This window comes from Vicugna pacos, chromosome 5 (genome assembly GCF_048564905.1).
Source record: "Vicugna pacos chromosome 5, VicPac4, whole genome shotgun sequence".
NCBI lineage: Eukaryota > Metazoa > Chordata > Mammalia > Artiodactyla > Camelidae > Vicugna > Vicugna pacos.
The window spans coordinates 56,580,673-56,608,556 of NC_132991.1; the positions used below are offsets into that span (position 1 = coordinate 56,580,673).

The 27,884-nt window shown below is 33.5% G+C and overlaps 1 protein-coding gene across 3 annotated transcripts in view; it reads right to left on the reverse strand.

The window, feature by feature from the left end:
- Positions 1 to 27,884, reverse strand: part of TFPI (tissue factor pathway inhibitor) — a 125,249-nt gene that overhangs the window by 67,331 nt on the left and 30,034 nt on the right. For all 3 annotated transcript variants that reach the window (XR_004189990.2, XM_006209999.4, XM_031678285.2), the window contains 3 exons: positions 14,725 to 14,788; positions 8,674 to 8,811; positions 1,838 to 1,946 (listed from right to left, as the gene is read on the reverse strand). The gene's annotated coding sequence lies outside the window, so the exon portion shown is untranslated. The remainder of the gene's footprint in view (positions 1 to 1,837; positions 1,947 to 8,673; positions 8,812 to 14,724; positions 14,789 to 27,884) is intronic.

The window sequence follows — 27,884 nt, forward strand, 5'->3', positions numbered from 1 at the left end:
AAAATTTCAGTCATGTGAATTTTTATTTTAAATTGTGATATTCATTAAAAATTTGCACTTTGTATTTTGATAAATTTGAATGTTTTAGAAGAAAAAACTTTTTTTAAAAAATGAAAAATTTTTAAGTTTAAATTTAATTTAATTTACACTTTGGACTAAATATTTCCAATTGTATGCATTAAAAGCATAACAAAATTGTGTGATATCTTGATTGTCACATAATTATTAGTTTTGCTGAAATGAAGGCAGGAAAGATCAATGGTATGGAATAAACATATAAATACTTATAAGTTATGTATATATTTAGTTTATTATTTGTCTAAGCATCACTGGCCAATTAACCAAACACCCAAATATGCACAGTAAAAATTCAGCTGTGATGTCTTAGAATTCTGTCAGCTTTTAGCCATATAAAATTTATGGCTTTACAACATTTCTTATAATTTCATCTTTATGAAAGTATATTTGTCTAAGTAGGATAGAATATAATTTATATGGTAGTTTCTAACTTGGTTAATAATTTTAAATATTAAGTTTAACATATGTTCATCATAAAGTGTTGCTGCCTCCTACTTTCCTATGATACAAGCACAGCATTTTCTGAATCATCCATTTACCAACTATTTATTGACCTTCTACTGCAGGCCACTACTAAGACTACTGCAGTAAACAAACCAGATAAACATTCCTGTTTTCTTGGAACTTACATTTTAGTACATTTTCATCAGGGTACGTATTCAGGGACATGACATAGCTTTTGCCCTCTTAATTAAGGTCATACATAAAACTTTCTCAATTTTCCCCATTGGCATGGCAAATTTTGCTGAATTACCATGTGGGTTTTGGCTGGATAAAGTCATAACTGTAGCAGGATTTCTCCGAATTCTTGGAGGAAAGGTTTGGCCTTGGAGAAAATGTTTAGGGGGCAAAAGAAAGCAGCAGAATAATAGAAAATTGTCACACAGTCAACATGATTCTCAAAATTTAGTGAGTTGAATGGAAAGAAACAAGAAAGAAGGAAAATATAAATTAAAATTGAGTTTTGTTTTAAGTTGGAGCGGTTTTTAGAAAGCAAGCAGAATAAGCTTGATTAATTGGTACCATAATAACAATCACAAATCCACATCCTCTGTATTCCCATGGAGATGGCGATAAACAGCTGCTGCCCATCTTGCACACACAGAAAAGCAAGGTTAATCAGAAATACCACAGTTGCAAATTCAGTTGCATTAATAGCGGAACCAATTCAGGAAAGGTATTTTCATGGCATGACTTTTTTCCCCCAGAGTTCTATTAGGATTGTGTCTGATTATTATATCAGTGATTCATTAGATAGCTTAGAAAGTGGGATGCCTGTCAAAAACTCACTTGGACTGAGAAGAATATCTATTTCTACTTCTTTGGCAAGAGTCATTTTTCTCTTTCAATATGGAAGTCATTTAGAACCCAGGCGACATTCATTATAACCAAAGTCAGACTAAACAATGAGGCATAAAGACAATACTTGGTTTTCATTCTCTCAAAAAATTTAGGTAATGAAATGCATGAATGAAAGATCAATCTAGATTTATCACGTTTATCTTAAAGTCAAGGAGTCTACCTTTTCTTCCACAAAAATGGATGACAGCTGAATAATGCATTTACTTTAGCGTGGTATCTCAGACTCAGTTACCTACATGTCACTAAACAAGGAAATAATCTGCGGTGCGTATTAACAATCCTTTATAGCACATGGATAGGGGGCTTTCTTCATCTTGGATGTCTTCTGCTGATGCTTGTTATAGTCAAACTTTGTGGACAGTTTTACCATTCATAATGAAGAAGGATCCAGATTTACCTTAGTCTGAAGCAGCCTTAATTCCAGTCCATTCCACAGTCTTCCTCTTCAGAAGTAGTCAATATCCTGATGTTGAGTGAATTTTTCCCATTTTTGATGCTGTACATTGCTGTATATAATATTCACACAAATAAATTATACAATTGCTTCTTTTTAATTTGCATAGATAGTATTAGACTCAATTTATTCTTTTGCAGTTTTCTTTTCAACATCATTATAGTTCTGAAATATATATGTTTGGATATACTTCTTTTGCTTTTAGCTATCGTAGAGTATTCCATTTATTAAAAAATACAATTATTTTTTTCGATTCCTCTACTGAGGAGCAGTAGATTGATTAGTTTCCTTGCATTTCTTTTTGCTTCAGTGAACATTCTTACACATGACACCTTGTATAAATGTAGGTGTATCTTCGGGTATGGAAGAATTAAATCACTGTAGAATAAGCAGTTTAATTAACAAGGTATTATTAAGTTACTCTACAAAGCAGTCTTACCACTCCACAGCACTATGTAAGAGTACTTACTTATTCTTCTAAATGCTTTCCAAAAAGTGTTGTCAGAATTTTCAATTTCTGCCAAGCTAATATGTAAGAAAAGATGTATTATTGTTGATTTGATTTGATTTCTTAGATTTCTTGTGAGGAAGTGTTAATGTTTACTGGTTTAGTCTCCTTAGAAATGCTTGTTCATATCCTTTCACAGTTTAAAATGTTTGATTTTCTGTTCTGTCTTGTTCTTGTTTACACAATAGATGTTTATTATATATTCTGGAAAAAAAATCCCCTATTGGCTGTATGGGTTAGAGATCCCTTCTCCAAATGCGTCTTGTCTTTTTAGTTTAGCATATTTTTTGTCATATTTTTTATCTTTTCAGAGAAATTTTGTATTTGCATGTGCTGGTATTGCAAATAACTATTATTCCACTCAGGAACTTCTGGCCAACTTTTCTAGATGCATTTTATTCCATAAAATTGTCATAATGCATTAAGTTTATTAGAACAAAACAACTTACTGCCCTTACTGGAAAACTGCTATAGAACATATACTATCTATGTGTCAAGGTAACTCAGTCTTTGAAAGAGGCACCACTGTGTAGTGCAAAACTGGCAAAAAAAAAAAAAAAAAAATCCATGGTGTTGGTTTCACCTATTTCCTAGGCTGTAAAACTGGCAGGAGGCTGGAGATTTACATTTCAAAAAGGCAGAGAAAGAACAGACAATTGCAAGTTTTCTAAAGAAAGCACTCTAAAAAGAGGAATGTGAGGAAGCTAGGAAGAAACCTGTGTACAATTTAGTCAGCTGAGAAGAGCATTAAGGCCATCTTGGTCAAGTGCTGTCAGCAACATCTCCATGTAACCCTGCAAGTGACTGCTTGGCTTCCTCAAAGTAAGGGTGGTTGGGTTCCAAAAGCAAGCATCACAAGAAAGAGCTACATACGACCTAACCACACTTCTGCTGCATTCTACTCAACAAAGCAGTCGCAAAAGTCCACACAAAGGCAGAGGGGAGAAAGTTTCCAACTCTTGTTGGGAGAGTGACAAAATACTGGAAGAGCATATAGAACTAGAAATATCATTGCAGCTGTTTTTGAAAAATGCAGTCTGCCACTGGCATATGGAATATTAAAATTCAACAATAATTGCAGAAATTGTTTAATATTAGACCAACAAAATATTTTTTCTGGGAGGAGTATTTGATCGCTGATTGTTTAGAACTGCGGGTGCATAATTTTTTTAAAAAAAGTCTAAGTTGATTCTATTATCATTTTTAGGTTTTCTAAAGAAAATGCACACAATTACTGCCTGTACTCATGGAGTTCCTATACACTGTCCTAAACTTGTGAAGACATTACCCAAATTGTTTCAGAAAAAAATACAAATTCCTGATATTGTCTTAAAAAGTACTTCATAAACTAAGAATTGCCTTTTCTTTAGAAGTGTTATGTCATAATCCCCAATTGAGCCTTATATTCTAAGTAATGCTGAGTATCTTGCAGTTTTTGGGATTAAAAAAGGGAACTGACTTACTGACCTTTTTTGTATGTTCCTTCCTTCTGCATAAAGTGAAAACTGCTTTAGCTGTACCTATCAATCTAGGTTTCACTCTCTAAAAAGCCTTCTTAGCCCACTGTCTGAGACCTTGGACCATTTAGTCTCAGACATAGATATCTTTCATCTAGTAGAGCTGAGTTATGACTCAGTTTTCTCTGTCCAGTGCCTAAGCCCAAGACTCACTTGGCAGTCTTATCACTTTTCTAGGACTCAGGTCACCCCATGATAAAAATCTGAAATTAGATCCATGCCTTCTAAGATCGACATTAGGGCCAAGAGTTGTTGACTTGTCCATTAGCTAACTTGTGTATTTGTTCCATAGCATCAAACGGACACTGTAGCTGTGTCATTCACACCACTGTATCACTAGGCCAAATGTTAATCTGCTTTAGATGTACAGACACCTATCCTTTGCAGAACAACTGCGGGAAAAGAAATCTGCAGTTTCTATCAATAATGCTTTTCTATGCTTATAATTTTTGCCAGGAAACTATTCCTTAAATAGGACATAAGTCCTTTGTCCTCTATTCTCTTTAGAAGTAAAACAGTCAACTTTCTACTCGGAAAAAGCTTTCAGGTATTTCAATCCATTATCCAATCTCATCCAGGGTCTTTAGCAGAGATCCCGGTCACTTTATGTTCCATCATTCATCTAATTTTCTAGTGTTTTAGATGCCACTTAATTAATTTGCTTCATGGAACTTTCAATTGATTATTTTCTTTTTCAGAGACCATACATGTACATAGACCATGTACTTCATATACTAGGGTGCTTATTTCATGGTTCCTACAGGCAGTAGTCCTACTTATATACTTAAGTAACTTGCTTACTTGTGAAATTCCTGTGATATATCACAGAATGAAGCTTTGCTTTTTGTTTGCTCTTGCCTGGACTGTGTCTTCCCGTCTTTTCACATAACTAGAAATTTGCCATCTGTGACTTATACAGTTTGTTTTTCAAGTTATTACTAAATTTCCTTTTTTATTTCTTGTTTCTGAATCAGTGAACCAAAGTGTCGGTCCTGTAAACCCTGACAGCTTTTTTTTGTAATGCAAGTGCCTGACTTAAGCTTTGATTGCTAACACAAACACTTCAAAGGGGCATTCACTTCAAAGAGGCATCCACTTCAAAGATGGCTATCTCAAGTAAACACACTGTCAGCCATATGACTAGGTAAAGAACCAGGTGGCCTTCCCCCATGGAGGTTCCTTTAGATCTTGATTGACTTTGATAACTGACCATTTGGACCAGTTTTTTTTTCCTCTCTTTAAATTCTCACTCTCATGTTTTAAATTCACTAATAAAGAGCAAGCCCTGTAAACCTAGGCCCCCACCTTCCACCCCAATGAAAGCAGAACCCCAGATCAGTTCTCTCTCTTTCTCTCTGTCGATCCTTGTTGATGTAGTCCCAAGTGGCCACATAATATCCAGGACTTGTAAGCAGTATACCTCTTTTTTCTTTCAAAGTTCCCTGATGGTTATTGCTGAAGGGCATCTTGCAATCATAATAAGAACCATAAGGGACCACCTTATGGCACAACAGTGGCTTTTGATAGGCTGAGACCTGCACAGAACAGCTGGTGTAGTCAGCAGGACTGCAAGATTACCTTTGCAATTAACAAAGGGGAATGCCCTATACCTGCAACTTGTTTACTAAACGCGTAAGTCAGCTGGGCAATACCATCTGGGGAAGGAGCTTTGCTTGCTGAGGGCTCTTCCGCTGTTATGTGCTTTCACATATTGTCTCTGTTTAGTGTTACATGCAGGATCCAACCCAAAATGTCAGGGCTACCATAATAGTCCAGAGCAGTGTGATCATGGCCATATGGTCTAACCAAGGTAATCAGACCACTGTTTATAAAAGCCTTAATTAACTAACTAGGGTCCTCCATGTCTCAAGACCAAGGGGAGTGAAGGGGGGTTGACTGAATCAAAAGGCTATTGTCACTGCCCAAGGAGAGGCTCTGAGCTAAAAGGCATGAGGAAAGGATTCCCATAGGAGAGAAGGATGGGAGAACCCCACCTGTGAACCCTGAGTCAGTGGGTCATGCTTGGACTACACGTCCTAATCTGGAATAATGAAATAGCCTCACGACAGAAACTAATCGCATCATCAGAAAGAAAACACAACAGAGGCCTACAGTCATTTCACTCACTACTGTCGCTCTTAATAATAATGAACAAATACAAATGTCCTGAAAATCTGGTTCCAGCAACTCTGAAGAACCCTGAGGAGGTACAGCAGCATCTGGATAAATGCAAAACCCCGTGGCTTCTAGGTGTTGTTCAACGCCATGCGTACCAACATGCCGAGACTCTGGTATTACCTCTAGAAGCCAGAGGCTTTCTCCAGAGACCATGTGTGTACTGTGCAAGTGGGGGCAGACCCCAATCCCAGAGAGGTCGACTGGGACCCTCTGAAAAGGAAAGTCACCACCCATGAAGAGGGCTCACAGTGACATCATCCCAACTTTTCCAGTAACAACACATAAGATTCTGGTAACAGGAGAAAATCAAGAAATAGAAACTGGGGTCAAAAAATGTTACCTTAACTGAAATTCAAGCCTTTCTTAAAGATATTATGTAGCAGAAAGGAAAGAGGGGAGCTAATTGGCCATTGTAAGATGTTTGTTTGTTTGGAAAAGGTTTTGAATTGTTACTCAGGGCTGCCAAAATATCTCAACTGGCTGCTATCTTCTAAAGGCCTTAAAAAATCCATAACTCTCTTAAAGATCCTCCTGGGCTGTAGGCTTGCTTCTTCTCAGATACCGCAGATTCCAAGCCCTGTTGGTCCTCTTCCGAATGGGGCAGGGGTAAGAAACATGCCTTAAGAGGTGTCCTTGCTTCTAAGGGAAAAGCTGACAGGTTATCAATGCCTCCAGAGAGGAGGAAGGTGAAAGAGAGGGAAGGCAAAGGCCCTGAGAGCCATTTATATTCATACCAGGGCCCTCTCTCTCCTCACTTGGATATTTACTGCCTGGCACTGTGTCCATTCTTCCATCACAGTGATCGTGCTAAGGCTCACAGTGAATGAAAAACATTAGATGAGGCTGGTCTTCTGCTGTGCAAAGTTGCTGTGGTCCAATGGGCTAATGATTTCCATGACCATAGTGACCAAAATGACCCCCTTTTCTATCCCTAACCCTAAAGATGCCCCATTTGACCCTGAGTCCAGAGAGTTATTTTTACAATTTGCTTTTCTAATTACAGGGCAGTGCCACTACATTTTACTGGGATTGCTAAAACCATCCAAAAGGGACTAAAACTGCTAGGAGAACATTTACATTCTTTCTCTATCCCTTGAAGATGTAAATCTTACCATGTCTTTGAAATGTAAACACCTCAGCTGGTAACTAAAACACTGCCCACAATCACTTGAGACTGAAGGTAAAAAAGAGGGGAAAGATTACTTTTAAAATACAAACTGCTATAAAAGCTCTCTTGCCCCAAATCTAACCCATAGCTTCCTTAAGATTACTTGTCAAGGACAAATACAAGTCTTAAAATCTTCTCCACAAGTACTAGTAAAATATTATAGTCACAGAAGTAAGTGACATTAACTTGTTCTGTCCACCAATTTGGTTTCAGCTATTATTTATAAGCTAGCGTGTACCTGATTCATGGCTAAATTTTGTAACAGAAGCTATAGGGTTTCTGTGTCTGTCTGCGTGTTTACAAATGTCTATGGATGCATGTTATGTACATGTGATTATTTTTCTTCTCTACCCCTAGATAGTATTGCCAAAACTAATTCATAAAATTCACTCTGATTGTCTAAAAAATAAACTCTTATGAATTAACTATTCCTTAACCTCAGAAATATAGAAACTAATCCAAATGTTTTTCAAGTTTACATGATCTGGGATTATTTTTGATAAATAAAAGCTAGTTTATGTTTGGCTTAATTAAAATAGGTATGTCTTCAGAGTTATCAGCATAAAATATAATGCAGATAAATGACTTGTAATATTTTACCTGAGTTTACCAGACAAATTCATGTTATTTCTATTACAAAATCTGTCAGCAAGAAAAGTAGCTTGGGATGATGACTGACTTTGTCTATTGTCTAATGAAGTTTTCATAGGTAATCCAAACATAAATGTTGGGAGCAAATGATTTAAATAGATGTAAGTAGGAAAAGACTAGTTTTTAGGTGAATCTTTCAGTAGTAATTATAGATTATAGCATGTTTATTTAAAAATAGTTTCCCAAATCTTGTGACATCTATGCTTAGACTTCTGCTAAGTTAAATTAATGATGGAAATTCATTTCCAAATAAGATACAATACTAAAACATTAATTGCCAAACAAGTCTATATTTACCTAATTTTGACCTCTTATTACAGAGGAACTAAAGATATTTGAGTCTATTAGTAAACATGATTTCTGCATCATTGAAAAACTGTGCCATGAGGAAATGTATATTTCTAGACATAAGATATACTGATAGATTTGGTAATCTAAATAATGCTGGTGTAAGAGACAGTTCACAATTGTTTACTTCTTAGTTTTTATTAGAAAGTGAGATTTGTAAGGGTTAAGGATTTTAGTTAATATATGTAATTAAAACTACTAGAAATAATAAGGAAAAATCTCAATATGCAAGGAAGTAGGGTATGTTTTGAGTAAGAAAAATAAGAAATATAGAGACTCATTTTTAAGGAAAATGAAATTTTTTTTTGTCTTTTGTCCTAAAGTAAAGCTGGTTATTCTATAAAGAGAAAGAAGTGAATAAAGGACAAATGGTATAGAAAGTTGAGAAGAGGGAGGAAAAGAATTTTACCTTCTGTGGTTAAGTTGGCTAAAATTGAATTATTATTCTAAGAGGTTTTTTTTCAATAAGCTTTAGTATCAATAATACACTCATGCACTTTTCTTCCATCTGCTAAAAGGACAGTTTTCTTGGAGTATTGGTCTGCTCCTGTTAAAAGATTGTGAAAGGTATTGCATTACTTTTTTAACTGATCCAGCTTGTGAGTTTTATCAAAATAATTTTGTGCTTCATGTTGCCTTAATGAAGTCTTTGATTACTTAAGAAAACTGAGTTTTCTCAATATTAAAAGAGTTAAGCCTGCTCATAACTATGTAACCTCCTGTAGTTGCCTTTAAAATCTTTTGCCACTTTAGTTAAGTAGATAATTATTGTTTCATAATGATCCATGATAAAGTGTCCAAAACCATTTGATATTTTTGGCAGACTTCCCAAAATCAAATTCTAAATGAAGTCTTTTGACCTGGAAGTAGCTTTGGGATTTCTAGAGGGCTCCTGAACATCTCAAAAGATTTGTTCTCTCTCCTTATAAAAGAGAAAGACAAAAAATCTATAAGAGATAGCAAAATTATAAAATATTTAGACTGATAAAATAGATATAAATTCAGAAAAAAAGAAGAGGGTAAAAGAACAAAGGAATTATAAAATATTACGAGCAATACTATGGCAATAAATTAGAAAATCTTGAAGAAAGAGATGGTTTCCAACATCAAATTTTAAACGATTACAAAAACATAGAATGCAATCACTGAATAATAATCAACAATTACAGAAAATAATTGGAAAGATATCTGGAAATCTCTCATTCATAGAGCTATAAGACTTTTAATGTTTTACAACTGAGCTCTAGCTAAACATTAAAGCTCTACGTAATATGAAATATTCCAGATCATAGAAAAATGGAATGTTTCTCATGTCATTTTATGCATTTATCATAACTTTAATATTATCTTAAGAAACTCTAGAATAATTCGCTTAGCACTATTAACTTTCTACATACATTGTTTAGAAAAATAAATTCCCATATTGTGAAAAGAATAACACCAGAAACAGAAAGGATTTAGGCAAAAGTATAAGTTTTGTCCAAAATAAGGACATCAATCTTAAGTAATTACATATACATGTAAAAAAAGAAAAAAAGTATGCTAAAAAATATTTGCTAAAATTCTGTTTCCAACCTGAATTAAATTTCTCAACTTTATTAAGGAAATAGGAATGGAAGGAAACTACTTAAAAACGATGAAGAATATTCACACACACACTCACAAATCAACAAACAACATATAAAATAGTGAAATGCTGAGATAATTAAAAATAAGAAGAGAGGGATGCCTATTATATTTTTCAAAATTGTTTTTCATATTTTAGATCTGTACTTTCCAATACAGTAGCTGCTGTTATATGTGCCAATTTAAATGTAAATTAATTAAAATTAAATGAAATTGAACAGTCAGTTCCACAGCTGCACTAGCCACATGTGCCTAGTAGCTACCTATTGGCAGTGAAGGTTTAAAACGTTTACATTATTGCAGAAAGTTCTGTTGGACAGTGTTGTTCCAGATAATGTGATGAGATAATACAAAATAAAACAAGCTGTATATGCATTATTAAAGAGAGGGAAACTTACTCTTAGATCTAGATAACTTGACGTATGCCTAGAAAACTAAAGAAACTGGGAGTATATCAATAAGAAAATTTTCTGATTGTTTGGGTTGATACACAAAAGTCAGTATAGTTTTTTTTATCTTTACTAACAATTACAGTTGAGAAATGGAAATAAAAATACCATCATATGGTAATAAACAATAAGCACATAAATAGTAAATGATAAAATGCCTATAAATAAATTTAATAGCAAAAATGGAAAACATACAATTTTTTCAAGACCTGCAAAAATGGAGAAACCACGTAGCTGAATAAAAGTGATTGTAAAAGTGACACTTTCAAGCAATTTCATAAAAATTTGATTTTACCTTAGATTTTAAATAGGTTTTTATAGTTCAGAAGAATTATATCTAGTAAAATTATTAAGAAGAATTGGAAGACAAGGTTCTGTCTTGCTTTACTAGATATTAAATTTGAGTATGAAAACATTGTACGCAAAAGAAAGTGCATTGTCATACTAAAGCAGACAGTAACTAATGGAATATATAAAAAGCAGTTTTGAAAGATATATAAACCCTATAAAGGAACCTAATGTATTGGAAATATTTTAATTCAGTGAGAAATAGATTGTTTATTTAATAAGTGTTGTTGATGGGGTTGATTAATCATCTGAGAGAAGAAAAGCCAGATTCTTACACTTCATTATTTAAAAATCAATGCCAAATGAGGTAAATATTTAAACATAAAGAAAATGAATAAATATTCTACAAGAATAAGAGTAGAAAAATGGAGAGTTTTCTTGTAAGGCAAAGGATACCACAAAATAGCTAAAGACAAATAAATAATAGGCTAAACAAGCATATCTTAACTATTAACATTTCCTACAAATACTTCTGGCAAACTGACTTAAAAGACAAATACCGAGTTATGAAAATGGTAGTTGTTGTAGCCATGGTTAGTAGTCATAAAATATTCACCAAATACAGCTTGCTTGTGTGTCCCAGTCCTACTAATAGTTAGATTGGTGCTATGGGACTAGTTAGTATAAAAAGAAGTGATGAATATTTTTTGGAACTTAAGGCTGCTATGACCTGATATGCCTCCTTTACAATTGTTTCTTTGGAAGCTCCCTTGGAACAAATACTGCAGGTGGTTCAAATACAACATCGAAGAACATTTTTTTGTCTGAGTCCCTTGGGCAACAGCAGATCTGGGCTTGCTGCTAATCAACTTTAGGCATGTAACATGATTGAGAAATAAAATTCTCCTGTGTTATGCCATTAAAGTTTCTGCTTTAATATATAACCACAGTCTATTCTAGATTTTCCTGACTGATACATTGGGAAATTTGCAGGAGAAATATAACAGCATCACAAAAAATGTTTTCAACCTCACTCAAGGGAATGCAAATTAAAGCAATAATTAAATAATATCTTTGTCTTCAGATTTACCAAACTTTTAAAATTTGGTAATATCTAGTGCTATAGCACAATGGGGGAAATGAAATTCTCTTTCATTTTCTTGCAAAACTGGCTACAGTATTTTAAAAAATAATTTGTGATATGTAGTAAACAAACAGAATACACATAATCTTTAACCTTGTATGGATATATCACCATTTTTTTAATCCACTCACATACTGAAAGACATTTTAATTGCTTTCAGTTTTGAGTCATAAACCTGCTATAAATATTTGTGCAAGTTTTTGTGTGGACCTAAGTTTTCACCTTATATCAGTAAATACCAAGGAGTACAACTGCTGGATCATAAAGACAATGTTTAACTTTGTAAGAAACTGCCAAACTTTGGCAGCAATATGGCTGTAACATTTTGTATTCCCAAAAACAATAAATGAGAATTCCTGTTGCTCTGTATCCTTGCCAGCATTTAGTATAAACCTTTAAAAAAAAATTAGCCCTTCTAATAGGTATGTGGTGGTTTATCATTTTTGTTTTAATTTGCAATTCCTTTTTGACATATGATACTGAGTTCTTTGTGTATTTTGGATACAAGCCCTTTATCAGATATATGTTTTGCAAGTATTTTCTCTCAGTCTGTAGCTTTTCATTCTCTAAATCACTGACTGGTTTTTATTTTCATCCAATGATGTTTTTATATGGACATATTCTTAGAAAGTTTAAAACATTTAAAAGAGAAAAAAGTGTGCGGGTTAATATTTAGTAACTTTTTCTTTTGCTTGTATGGCAAATCTAAATAATATTCCTTGAATAAATCTGAGTTGTCACTGGATGTCACTGTTGCTTTACCAAATATGAGTGTTTTGTTCATAAAAAGAATGATTTAGAATATCTTCTAAATTAGCACTTTATTCAGAGAAGCATATCTACATCTTAAGTACTTGTCAACTAGGTTTAAGTCCAAACTACATAGGGTATAAAGAATTAGGAAAGCACTTTGTTTTTTAATTTACAAGATATAAATTTCTTCCTAAACTTATAAACATGCTTCAAATAGCACCAAAAATTCATTATGAAGACTGTACAGAATCAAAAACATTATTTTAAAAAAAGTTTGACATGTAATAATTTTGCTTTCAAAATAGAAGATTAAGATTTAGGCTATATATGTACATGGCTAAAATATAATACATTAAATGTTTTCCAACTATTTCATTGCTTTTAAAACATATATGCATATAAAATATATATTTATATATATTCAAGAATTAAAAACTTTTATGTTTAATATAAAATTGAAATAAATTCATCCTATATACATTTTCCCATCACATTCTGATGTACGTGTGTGTGTGTGTGTGTGTGTGTGTGTGTGTGTGTGTGTGTATACATAAAGAAAACAGTTTATCACAACCTTGGCATAACAACCAGATACTATAACCACAGCTAAAACTACCTATACAGACCAGCTTTTCTTGCAAAGTGCCTTATGCTAATACAGCTTCTAGCCATGTCCTTCCATGCTTTGAACATGTCCCATCCACCACCTCATTGTCTGGTTAAACTATTATGCCTTAAATATCCTCTCCTCAGAGGCTCCTATACTGGGTTAGAGTTTCTCATTTTACATTACTTTAGATCACTACTTATCTCTCTCTTTTTCTTTTAATTCACCATCTATGTTGGTACTTAAATGCCTACCTGCTGTACTGGGCTATGAACTTCTTGAAAGGGCACACTATCTGCTTTATTGATTATTAATGTCTAGAAGCACATACAACATTATTCATAAAAATGTTTAAATTGTGAAACTTTGGTTAAGCAATAACAACTTAAGCATTGTAAAATATACTAAAAGCAATTAATCATCATGAAGATTATAAAAATTTATTTTGGACGATAAGGTTAAAAGTCCAAATCTAAAATAAATTATAATTGGTAAATAATCTACTTAACTATTCCCTGGGTCAAAGGACATAAGAATACATACAGCAAAACCTCCAGGATTTAAACTTTCTATACACCATTTCTACTTTTGAACACATATGTATCATCATTGAGAAAGTAATAATAGAACATTATTTATATATACTTAAATATCAATATAAATATGATTTTGATGCACAAATATTAGAATTTAAATTTTATACTTTCTTTTCCTTTGAACATTCCTCAATATCAGGCAAAAGTTGTTTCAGACTTACCTTGTACCAAATGGAATCAATCATTTTCCAAGGAATCTTACCAATTTCCTTTAATTGGAATATGGTATGTAAAGCAAACATTTTCCAGGCTTTCTCGGTGGAAAGACCTAGGGACTAGGTACATGTGTGTATATATGCTTATATATATGCAGGCATGTGCAACTACATTGTTTATCTATCTATCTATCTATCTATCTATCTACCTATCTATCTATCTATCTATCTTTTATCATCATCATCTGTCTGTCTAATCTAACTATATTGGAAACCATGAGTTCACACCAATATCTTTAACTCCAGATCAACACCATTGAGTCCATTCTATTTTTTTAATAGAATGATAACATTAAATTGTAACACAGAGTATAAAATAAATAGAGCTAAATCCATACTAATATGCATAAGTGATAGAATAGGTGAATAGACAGATTAATGTGACAAATATCTCTTACAGAAGGATTTTAAATATTAAATGTAAAAAGACTGAGGAATTTGCCATTAGAACACCAGAGTGGGTGAAATTTTAAGGAGAAACAGGATACGTGCTCAAAGTATCACTTCCAAACTATGTATTAATTACTATGTTGGTTTTAATGTATATCAACACACTCTTTGGTACCATTCTCACTAGGAGGTGGAGCTAAATTCCCCTTAATTCTCTTCAGTGTGGGCTGGAATTAGTGCCTCACTTATAACAAATAGATTAGCGAAAGTAAAGAAAGGATTTTTATAGTGGAGAAACCTGGCAGACATCACTATAACCAAGTAATGTAGGTCGTCATTACCAGTAATGAGTCATGTTAATGTTATGATATGTGATGAGGAATTCACTTTACCTTTGTGGTTTTCTTCCTTCAAACCCATAACCCATGTCTAATCATGAGAAAACATCAGATAAGCCTAAATGGAGAGATGTAGGGGAAAAAACAAAAAAAAAACTGGTCAGTGCTCTTCAAAATTTCAAGTAGGTACAATTAACTCAGTTCTTCCCCTTACATTGTCATAATTCAGGTGCACATAGTAAATGTACGTATATGCAAGATGGCATGCATATATATATATGTGTGTGTGTGTGTATTTATACTGTTCAATATTTCATTAAGTAAAAAAAGTTATGTATTTATTTCCTGTCTAACATAGCAATGGCTTTTATTTTTCATTTTTCTTGAGCCCTTATCTCTGAGAAATAGACTACATAAGGTTGTCTATTTACTTATTTATTTTCCTTAAATTATTGGAACTATTTCATTAGTCTGTAATTCTTTGTTAGACTGGGAATAGTCAAACAAAATTACTTTAAATATTTGTTTGAAACAATTCCAAATCTTAAAGAAAAATATTAGTATGGCTACACACAGTGAAATTAATGAATTACAGCGAAGCAATATTGATCAGTTACAAGAAGAAACCACTTTTCAATTTATCTTTTGACAATCTAAATAAATTACTGACCCTCTCAGCTGACCCATAGAGACCGATTCTTTGTATTTTGATTGATATGGCTATGTTTGCATTTGGCTTTTGTGAAAACAAAGATCATTATAAAGAGAAGCAAAATTATACAAATAAAAGTAAAAACTTCTTGACATTGGAAAATTTCTTTAACTCAAAATTTTGACAAAACATACAGAGTATCTTAGATTTTGCTTCAGTAATAAAACAGATACATATATACAAATAAAATATATTCATTAAGAGATGTCTCTACAAATTTTTCTAACATTTACTGATGGCCAAGCACTTGACTCTCCAAATTACTTTATATCGCCCCCCTAAATTTTATCTTCATAATAGCTCCATGAACTAATGTTTACTGTGAGTTTAACTGAGAATAATGACGACCCTTCCATCTAATTTAAGCAAAGAGAAACTTAATACAGAGACTGGTGCTTATGAAACTATGGAAAGGACTAGAGGATCAGTCATTAGTTGGACTCCTAAGAATCACTTTCAGCAAACACCATAGAACCAGCCCATTGAGGGTTCCATCTGTAACAAACACAAATCTGGGAAATCTGGTTGCTGATTCAAGAATCACACTACTTTTGTCACTCTTAGAGCAGCAGAGTAATGGCTCTATGAACACACTGCCTTAGCTGGAGACTAGGAATCAGACAATTGCTGACCAAGAGTTGGCTTCTACTTGAACTATTTAAGGAAAAAATATTTGTAAGGAATCTAGGAAACATAACCTTTTTAGTTTTTTGCCCATCTACATTAGACATGGGTTGGAATGTATATTGAGTAAGTGCAGGAATCAGATGTGAAGGAGTTAAAGCAGTTGTAAAGGTGACATATTTAATTAATGCCTTGCAATTTAAGCATGTGTTCCTATTACAGCAATTTTCACAAAGAACATTTTCAATTGGAGAAAACTTGAATGCAAACCACCAGTTTTCTAAAGAGGGGAGAAGTTACAAGATTAAAAAGTATAAAGATTGACAATTCTGTTTTTCATATGTAGATGATTGATATGGAGTTGATAATTACTATAACCTCCTAGTTCCTAAACTGGACAGCATCTGGAACATCCCAGATTCTTAAAATAGCACTACTTATGTATAAAATATGTGCTTGCTTAGATTTAAAATATTTATTGGAAGCAATTTTAGGAAGTAATTTTGAGTATTGGCTACATCACTATTTTCTAGTAGTCAAAAAACAGCAAGATAAATGCTTTACCTCCCTTTCTCCTCTGGTTCTTTCTCGGACAGCCCTCTGAAGTTTGGTGCCTCTAACGCAGTCATCCTCTCTGCTCCCTTTCTCTAGTTATTCTCACTGAGTAACTCAGTTAGAACATCAAACTACAATACAATTTTGATTTGGAAATGAATTGTGTATTTTACTTAATAACAATAATGTACCGATGCATCTGTAAAAATTGACTAAAAAGTAAGTTTTCTTATTAACTTTGTTAAAACTGATATTATCTTAGTTGACATTTCAAGAAGTTAATGTTATTTAGTTTTAGAAGTTTAAAATACAAAAAGAGCAGCAAGTTGTAATTTAATTTCACACAATCCATCTAGTATATCAAGTAGTAGCTGATATTAAAATTCTATTTCTATAGCTGTATCTCTGTCCATATCTGTGTCTATATTCATATGTATTTCTCTTTATTACCATTTTCACTTATATCTTCAGTTCACACCATATCTTGCTTTTCCAATGTCATAATCATTATCTTACTCTTTGCTTAATAATTATGAGCTCTACTCACCCAGAATGTGGTATAATGAAATGAAGCTATTTTAGGGTTTAATCATTTTGAGAGAGTTTATTCAATTTTTAAAAAATTAATCTATTGTGTAATAGAGCAGACTTTGAAGCTTCTTGCTATAAGATCAGCAAGTCTATAAGTATTTCAAAGAAATGATAGAAGAAAAACATTTTGGTTCAAGATAAAAACCTCACAAGCACTAGTTTCAATAGAACAAACAGAAATTTAAAGGGAAAATAAATTTGCTTTGGTTTAAAAACTACAAAACATCACACTGATAAATATAATTGTATTACATAACTTGTTTTATATTATTATTTTATGTTTCCAAAAGGCAAATAATGAACTACTTTAGGAAATAAATATGGACAGGAACTCTTAGAACAAAGTAATATTTAATATTACAGGCAAATTCTTATCATTTAATAGAGCTTGTCTGTTTGTAGCCTGTTTGTTTTTCCACAAATAATATTTTGCCATTTAAGAGTATCTTGCAGCATACTTACACACTGATAAAAAGTATTAAGAAAATATATTCTTCTGCCATGAAACTAGAAATCAACTACAGAGAAACAATGGAGAAAAAAAGGAAAGCATGGAGATTAAATAACATGCTATTAAAAAACCAGTGGGTCAATGATGAAATCAAAGTTGAAATTAAAAAATACCTTGAGACAAATGAAAATGAAAACACAACCACACAAAATTTATGGGATGCAGCAAAGACAGGGCTAAGAGGGAAGTTTATAGCGATACAGGCCTTCCTCAAAAAAGAAGAACAATCTCAAATAAACAATCTAACCCACCAGCTAAAACAATTAGAAAATGAAGAGCAAAAACCCCCAAAAGTCAGCAGAAGGAAGGAAATAATAAAGATCAGGGAGGAAATAAATAAAATAGAGATTAAAAACACAATGGCAAAAAATCAATCAAACCAAAAGCTGTTTTTTTGGAAGAGTAAATAAAATCAACAAGCCTCTGGCCAAACTCACAAAGAAGAAAAAAGAGCGCAAATAAGCAAAATAAGAAAGGAAAATGGAGAAATTACAACAAATAATATAGAAATACAGAATATCATACAAGAATATTATGAAAAAATATATGGAACCAAAATGGATAACCTAGAGGAGATGGACAAGTTTCTGGAAACACACAGTCCACCAAGACTGAATCAAGAAGAAACTGACCACTTGAACAAAGCGATCACTAGAAATGAAATCGAATTAGCAATTAAAAACCTCCCAACAAATAAAAGTCCAGGACCAGATGGCTTCACCAGGGAATTCTACCAAACATACAAAGAAGAACTCATACCAGTCCTTCTCAAACTCTTCCAGAAGATAGAAAAAGAGGGAATATTCCCAAACTCATTCTATGAAGCCACCATCACCCTGATACCAAAACCAGGCAAAGACAGCACCAAAAAAGAGAATTACAGACCAATACCACTGATGAACATAGATGCAAAAATCCTTACCAAAATATTAGCAAATAGAACCCAACAGCACATAAAAAAGATGACACATCATGATCAAGTGGGGTTCATCCCAGGGACACAACGGTGGTTCAACATTTGCAAATCAATGTAATACATCACATCAGCAAGAGAAAGGACAAAAACCACATGATCATCTCAATAGATGCAGAAAAAGCATTTGATAAAATTCAACACCCATTTATGATAAAAACTCACACCAAAGTGGGTATAGAGGGGACATATCTCAACATCATAAAAGCTATATATGACAAACCTACAGCCAGCATAGTACTCAACGGTGAAAAACTCAAAAGCTTCCCACTAAAACCTGGGACAAGACAAGGCTGCCCACTCTCACCACTCCTATTCCACATAGTCTTGGAAGTCCTAGCCACAGCAATCAGGCAAGAGAGAGAAATAAAATGGATCCAAATTGGAAAAGAAGAGGTAAAAGTGTCACAATATGCAGATGACATGATACTATATATAGAAAACCCTAACAGATCCACACAAAAACTACTAGAAATAATCAAAGAATTCAGCAAGATAGCAGGTTACAAGATTAATGTTCAAGAATCAGTTGCATTTCTTTACACTAACGATGAATCAACAGCAGAAAAAGAAAGTAAAGAAACAATCCCCTTTAAAATAGCACCCAAAGTAATAAAATACCTAGGAATAAATCTAACCAAGGAGGTGAAAGACTTATACATGGAAAACTATAAAACACTGATGAAGGAAATTAAAGAAGACTTATAAAAATGGAAAGATATCCCATGCTCCTGGATTGGATTGGAATCAATATTGTTAAAATGGTCACACTGCCCAAGGCAATCTACAGATTTAATGCAATTCCTATCACATTACCTAGGACATATTTCACAGAGCTAGAACAAATCATAATAAAATTTATATGGAACCACAAAAAATCTAGAATTGCCAAAGCATTACTGAAGAAAAAGAAGGGGGCTGGAGGAATAACTCTCCCAGACTGCAGACAATACTATAGAGCTACAATCATCAAGACATCATGCTATTGGTACAAAAACAGACATATGGACCAATGGAACAGAATAGAGAGCCCAGAAATGAACCCACAAACTTTTGGTCAACTCATCTTTGACAAAGGAGGCAAGAATATACAATGGAATAAAGACAGTCTCTTCAGCAAATGGTGTTGGGAAAACCGGACAGCAGCATGTAAATTAATGAAGCTAGAACACTCACTTACACCATATACAAAAATCAACTCAAAATGGATTAAAGACTTAAACATAAGACAAGATACAATAAACCTCCTAGAAGAAAATATAGGCAAAACATTATCTGACATACATCTCAAAAATATTCTCCTAGGGCAGTCTACCCAAGAAATAGAAATAAAAGCAAGAATAAACAAATGGGACCTAACGAAACTTACAAGCTTCTGCACAGCAAAGGAAACCATAAGTAAAACAAAACGACAACCTATGGAATGGGAGAAAATTTTTGCAAACAATGAAACCGACAAAGGCTTGATCTCCAGAATATATAAGCAGCTCATATGACTTAATAAGAAAAAAACAAACAACCCAATCCACAAATGGGCAGAAGATCTAAACAAGCAATTCTCCAAGGAAGAGATACAAATGATCAATAGGCACATGAAAAAATGCTCAATATCACTAATTGTCAGAGAAATGAAAATCAAAACTACAAGAAGGTATCACCTCACACCAGTCAGAATGGCCATCATTCAAAAGTCCACAAATGACAAATGCTGGAGAGGCTGCAGAGAAAAGGGAACCCTCCTTCACTGCTGGTGGGAATGCAGTTTGATGCAGCCACTATGGAAAACAGGATAGAGATTCCTCAAAAGACTGGGAATAGACTTACCGTATGACCCAGGAATCCTGCTCCTGGGCATATATCCAGAAGGAACCCTACTTCAAAATGACACCTGCACCCCAGTGTTCATAGCAGCACTCTTTACAATAGCCAAGACATGGAAACAGCCTAAATGTCCATCAACAGATGACTGGATAAAGATGTGGTATATTTATACAATGGAATATTATTCAGCCATACAAACCTATAACATAACGCCATATGCATCAATACAGATGTTCCTGGAGAATGTCATTCTAAGTAAAGTAAGCAAGAAAGAGAAAGGAAAGTACCATATGAGATTGCTCATATGTGGAATCCAAAAAAAAAAAAAAAAAAGAATATAAATACAAACCAGAAACAGACTCATAGACATAGAATACAAACTTATGGTTGCCAAGGGGAAGCGGGGTAGGAAGGGACAGACTGGGAGTTCAAAATTTGTAGATACTGACAGGCATATGCAGAATAGATAAACAAGATTATACGGTATAGTGTAGGGAAATATATACAAGATCTTGTGGTAGCTCACAGCAGAAAAAAAATGTGACAATGAATATATATGTTCATGTATAACTGAAAAATTGTGCTCTACAATGGAATTTGACACAACATTGTAAAATAACTATAACTCAATAAAAAAAAGTCAAAAAAAAAAAAAGAAAAAATATATTCCTCATGATCATTCTCTTTATAACTCCATTCCAGAACACGTCTTAAGAGTAAAACACAGTATGGTCAGAACCATCCAGTTCAGATGATAAATCTATTAAACTGTGCATTGTTTACTTATTTATCTACCCTATTCATCACAATATCTAACTTTTTAAAATTTGGAATTTTATGAAAACAAACTTAAAAACAGAAGGAGGTCCGGGGGGTAGGGTATAGCTCAGTGGTAGAGTGCATGATAGCATTCATGAGGTCCTGGGTTCAATTCCCAGTACCTCCATTAAATAAATAAGTAAAGAAATAAACCTAATTACCTTCCCCCCAAATAAACAAAGTAACAAACAAGTAGAAGAAGATATTAACAATCACAATGCAGTTGACAATGTTTAATTGAAAATTACTATGTCAGAGAATATAATATATATTCTTTTTGTCCACATTAGGAAACTGAAATACCCTTAGTCCCATACAGCTATGAGAGTACTCTTGTACTATCGTGATGGGATGGTTTTGCTTCAGATTTTTATCAAGTGTTGCTGATTCCTTTTTGTTAATTATGTATCATTCTTCACACATGCTGATTTAAGTTGTAATGTTTATTTTATATGAACTATTATTTTCAGCAGAAAATTTCTATCATCTTCTTATGTGTTATCTCACTGTTTATTTTTGAAAGAATATTTGTTCATCTATTGTTCCAATAGATTGTACAAAGTGGCTGCCACAGATTATATGTTATACAATTAATAGCTTCTGTTCTACTTGTGAAGTACTGTATTTGTGGGTTTGTCTCTCTGCCCTGCATGTATATTCTGCTTCCTGGTTTTAAGTGTGTGTGGGTGCGTGTGAGACCTGAATCTCTTCTGTCTTCAGTGTTTTCTACTTTTAGGGTGAAACAAAAAGAAATGGTCAGAGTTCCTACAGGAAACAGATGGCTCACATACATTTAGATAATTTAAAAAGCACTTATTTGCAGAAGTACTAATTACAAAGGTTTGGGGGCTCGTGGGGAGACACTAGCATAGTGTAGGGATCCAGGCCTAACAGCCTCTTAGCTCTCAGTACCCAAGGCCTAAAGTGTTAAAGAGACATAGGAAACGAATCCAGGAGTGAGTCATGGTAAGAGAGATCACCTTGAGAGGAGACACACTGATGGTTAGTGATTCTTATGTAAAGCACATAGCTAGTTCAAGGCAACTTCATAAAAGAGAGCCATAAAGATCCATACCTTGATCTTCCTCCTCTCCTGTCTCTCCCTCCCACTCTCTTCTTAATGTCTCTGTCCCTCTCTGTCTCTGCCTCTCTCTCACTCCTACCAGGACCCCCCAAAGACTGAATCTAACCCCAAACCACTGTGAATGGTGGTCTTATTGATGTAGTCCTTGGAGATCAGCCTCCTGAAGATAATAGAGCAGAATGAAGAAATGAGGTGAAGTAATCTGGAGGGGCATTCTTATTGCCTTTCAGTCTACTCTCGTCGTCTCTATACATGTAAAGTTTGCATCTCCAACAGTAGAAAACATGAAGTCCAATAATCTACCTATTGTAAAAGGGTGTCATTAACTAGTTCTTACTTCTACCTAACACCTAAAACTTTAAGCACTCTTGTATTCTCCACATAAAGTGGTAGAGAAAAAAGGGATGTTATGGGCAAGAACTTATTAAGCAATATAAAAATACAGCTACTATGGTTCCTTTCTCTGTCATCATAAATGAGGCCCAAGATAGCAATTATAGCTGCTTTCCACCACTATTCCATGTTTCTCTTATCCTCTGCCTCAGCCAAATGAGACGTAGTGGATGATCCAAGCCTTCATTTTTGCGGACACTTTGAGTTCTAATTGCTCTTATGTCTTATGCTTATATGCAATATCACTCAAGGGAAAAGGATGTTCTATGGAAGGTTACAGTAATGAAATCAAATAAAAAACAATTTCTTGAACTCTAAAGTTGAAATAAAGCTTGTCTATATCCTCAAAGAATAGGTTATTTATAATATGGTGGGTTCTTATTTAAACTCAGGAAATTCAGGAGCAAAATTAATACAGAACTTTTAGTTTAGAAATCTCTAATGCTCTATGACATAACAGTTGACTGGTGGATATAAAATTGTGTTGCAAATAAGGAATATAAAGTCCCTGATTTAAACCATATCAAAAATAACCTCTGCTAACATGCCCTCAGAAAATAGCAACTTTATCTTTGAAATTAGCCTTACTTCCTTCAGGGTCGAGGCTAACTCTTATTCATTTGATTTTTGATCAAAAGCAATGAAAATTTGAAAAAAAAATTCAGTATCCTGTGCTAGAATTCTTTACAAGTTGGCATCAAAAGCTTAGTGTAGAGAGGATGGACTTTAGAGTTTGACAGATCTGGGTTTTAATCTTGCCTCCACCACTCAAAAATTCTGGAACCTCTGGCAGCTTACAGAAACTCATTGCGACTGAGATTTCTCATCTCTAATATGAAAACACAATATTAGACTTGATGCCTAACTCCAACATTCACCAGCTGTGTGACTTTGGTCAAGCTGTCTTAACACTCAGCGTCTCATGTTTCTTATCTATAAAATTATGATAATGATAGAACTTCCTTTCAGAGGCAGACTAACCAAGTGGCTAATAAAGAATCCTTCCAAGATCCTGTACCTAATTATATATTCATAATTGTATATTACTTTTTACCTTCCCATATTAAAATCTTCAGGCCCCACAAAATCTGGATCCTCTTCTGTTTACTACCTTATGCAGTTCTGGTATTATTATTGCTTTTTACAATTACTATTATCTTTCAGGATTAGATGGAATTATGCATTGTCTCTGAATCAAAATAAGTACTCATTTTTAAAGGTAGCTTTAATAATAATATTAGTGGTTGTTATTACCATTGTTATTCTATAAAAGCAAATTCATCTCATCCACCCATTGATTGTACAATTTCTGCATGTGCAACTTAAGATACTTATATTGTTATTTAACCAAAGGAAGTTCCTAGTCCAGTTAGTTCTCATTTGCAAAAATATCTTTTGATGTACCAGGATATATTTTGTTGGTTAATAATAATGATGGTTACTTTCACTGTCACTGCAGCTAGCACTGATCGAGTGCTTACTTAGTGCCAGGCACTCTGTAAGTGTTACTTCTAATACTGACAGATAATACAGCACTAGTAATTAGCCCATGCTGACTACATTTAGAATTATACAGTTTTTTAATCTACATGATGAGTTCTATGAGATTAACAGTGGAGTGCAATGAGGTATAGATAAGTTATGAAATATGCTCAAAGTTCTATAACTTGAAGAGATAGAGCTAGAATGTGAGGCAGGTGTGTCTGATTCTAGGGTCTATATTGTTAAAACTCTAATGTATAGTGGCTCTTCATATTTATAGAGAACCTAGAATTATAGCTGTGTCAGATAGAAGCATTGATTTACATTAGTTATGAAATGTCCATTATTTTTTGCTATTTTGTTGGTTGAATATTCATTTCACCCTTCTCCAGCAACCCTAATTTCCTTTTCAGGTGTTACTTCACTCTCACTTTGGATGATCTTAGTGGAACTGTCAATCAAGATGTTATGCCTTCCTCTAGGGTCCATGTTAGAACCTTCTCATAAGGTAGAGGGGACTTTCTCGTGGGCAGGACTCCCTATCCATTTGAGTCTAACCCTGGCTTTAAGCTTCTAATAAACAGTTCTGCCACAGATATCAGATTTGTAAACCCAGGACTGCCTGGATATTTGACAATTACAAAGCAAGTCTTCACAACAGCTTTTAATGTGCATGAATAATAATAACTATAAAAGACACTATATAAACAGTTTATCTTGGTGTTAAATGTATTGGAAAGTGAGGCTTCCAAGACAATTATTTTGGTTAAAATATTATTACTTTAAAAAGTTAATAATCTGCTCTGGATAAGTAAAAAATGTCATAGTTTTCCATTACACTAAAAAACAAAACCAAAAAGCCCCAAGAACCGCCCCCCACAAAACCCCTGTAGAATAAGTTCCAATTAGAATTTTACTTTCTAATTGGAAAAGCCATCTTATACTAAAGTGAAGGCTACCTTCTATGGTGTCACATAGCTCATCGAATCAGTGCCATGTTTAGGGATATCCAAGTTCCTGTAAGTCCTCACACTGTTGTATGGTACACAGCACCAAAACTATACAGCAATCTCTGACGGATAATATAATCCACTGGAAACATAGAATAAAAAAGAAAGCTCCTTTAACTAATCATAGAGAATTCCTATGTCATGTCTGGCCAATGTTAATGAGCAGTGAAAGGATCTTTAATGAAACTGTGTGATGTGTCAGCTTGGTAATTGCTGTGGTCAAATTCTTTAAATCACTACAAGGCTTCTAGAGGAAGATCCAAATGCCCTTGATTAAATGAGGCATGCTTCAGCAGAATGCAAGGAGCTTCCAGCTGTGTGGCATTCCATAACCACTCATGAGTTAGTTTACAACACATTATGTAAAAGATTTAGATAGAATTTCTGTTAATAAAGGGAATTTTATGTGGTGGCATACACTTTTGATTTATATTAAGATATCAGCACTTTTCATCCTCTTTTTAAAAACCATCCACAATATGAATTTCTGCCATAATTATTTGCAGAGTATGTAAAACAGAGCAATTAAAAATTTTTTTTTCATGCTCAACAACCAGATTGCTCCTTCACATCATGTTCTAATGGCTTTTAATGACCTGAAGGATGCTCAGAAGTAACTGATAAGCAAACTGCTTTTGGTAGACACACCAATGGCCAATCTGCCTGATGGAATAGACCTAACAGGCAAGTAAGTGGTAACTGCCTAATGAAAGCATTTAAGGAAAGAAGAAAATCTATGTCATGTGTGGCCTGAAACATTTCCTGGAACTCTAGCCATTACTGTCTGCTTTTGGTAAATGGCATTTTAGAAACAGTGTTGGAGATATGAGACACAATTGAAAGGAAATCAAGTGCAAAATCACAGAGAACGAAAAACACTTTAAATATGCCAAAAAATATGGTGCAGTTTATATTTGTTCACCTTATTTTGTGCCTTTTCTTTATCATATATGAGTATATGAGCCATATACTGAATGGGCATATAATTAATTTTGGTTTGTGTAATAAATTAATGGATCAAGTTTATAGATTATCCATATTAGCATATTTTAACATGATAATAAATCATATGAAAATATGAATCCCTAAGGTAACATTATATATTCCTGCATCAATGTGTGTAACCATATTAATATCTATATTAATATCAACATTATATTAGCATTTCTCTAAATACATTACAAAAAAGAACAGATGTTTACAATTTGAAAATAGTATTTTGTTTTTTTCTTAATTTCTTAGATTATGATGTATTTTGTGAGTCTTAGTAAATACTGCATAAAAAATTATTCAACTCATTTTTATATTATATTATATGTTAATAATTAATAATATATTAATTAATGTTCCTAGTATCTCCAGTTGCTCTGGTATCTTACATATAAGACAGCACTTAGATTTGTGGATGAACTTTACATTTTTGTTTGTCACAGGTCCTTGAAAAACTCTCCCTTTCATGGATATTCTGTGTATGTAAATAGTCTAAAAGAAAATATAAAGAAAATCTTGTAACTCCTGTGAGGGAATGAACATAGCCTAAACAGATTATTATGGAAGAGAAGAGGTTAAGTTGTTTTCTGGAAATCACAGGTATGAGCTGAGAGGATTAAGTTACAAGATTGTGTCAGAGATTTGTTTTTTTATTTAGTCAGTAAATGCTGGCCGAAAGTTCTCTGGAAGTTATATGATTCAGACTTTAATTCTTTAACAGTATAGATATCTCCAGGGTTACAAAAAGCTTAAATAAAGCAAAGGTTATTTACACAACTGGACAGAAAGCAAATGTATTTCTCTAATGTTACGTTGTCTAAAAGAAACTAAAAGTTATATTTATATCTGGCTAGTTAGCAAGCTATTAATATTTCAAAAACAAGATTAAAAAAGAGTAGCTGTATTTTATGAGTTATTGTTATACCAAAGAGAGAATTGAAATTTCTGAATATTATGATACCAGTCAGAAGCTGAGGTTTCAGCAATATTTATTCACACACAGCAACCATAATACTTAATGTAAGAAGAATAACTCTTTTAATAGTAAGAATCCTGTAGCTTCCTGATGCAATTTATCAGAGTAGGTGAGTTATCTCCTGGTTTTGAATTGCAGTAAACACAAATGCAGTGTCATATCAGCAAGAATAATGACTGTTAGGGAAGTAATAAAATAAGCCAATGGAATATTTGTAATAAAGAAAGAGTGAAGAGTAGCCTCACGTTAATAATGAATGATTATTACTTCCATTTTTCTTCTCCTTTGGCAGGTATTCCTAATTTAGGATGCTTATTCTTCTTTCCTAAACACAAAGTCGAATTTAAAAATTGGTCATATGTGTATTTGGCAATATCTTTAAATTAAAATAGCAAAAATTCTGGTTTTCAAACTTTCAGCAGACACTGAGGGAATAGCCAACACAAATTTTACTTTGGGGAATAAATAAACTCTAAAATTATAGGTAAGTTGAGAAACTGCTTTTTGAATTTTTATATGTGAGGTCATCTAAGGAGAGTACATCAGGGATTTATACGGCTGTGATGTCACTGAATCCAGAGACCGTGTGCTCTTTCTTATAATAGATTCCCAGCATCTTACATGGTCCCTAGCACATGCTATGACACTTAATGTCTGCTGTAGTCATTAGTAT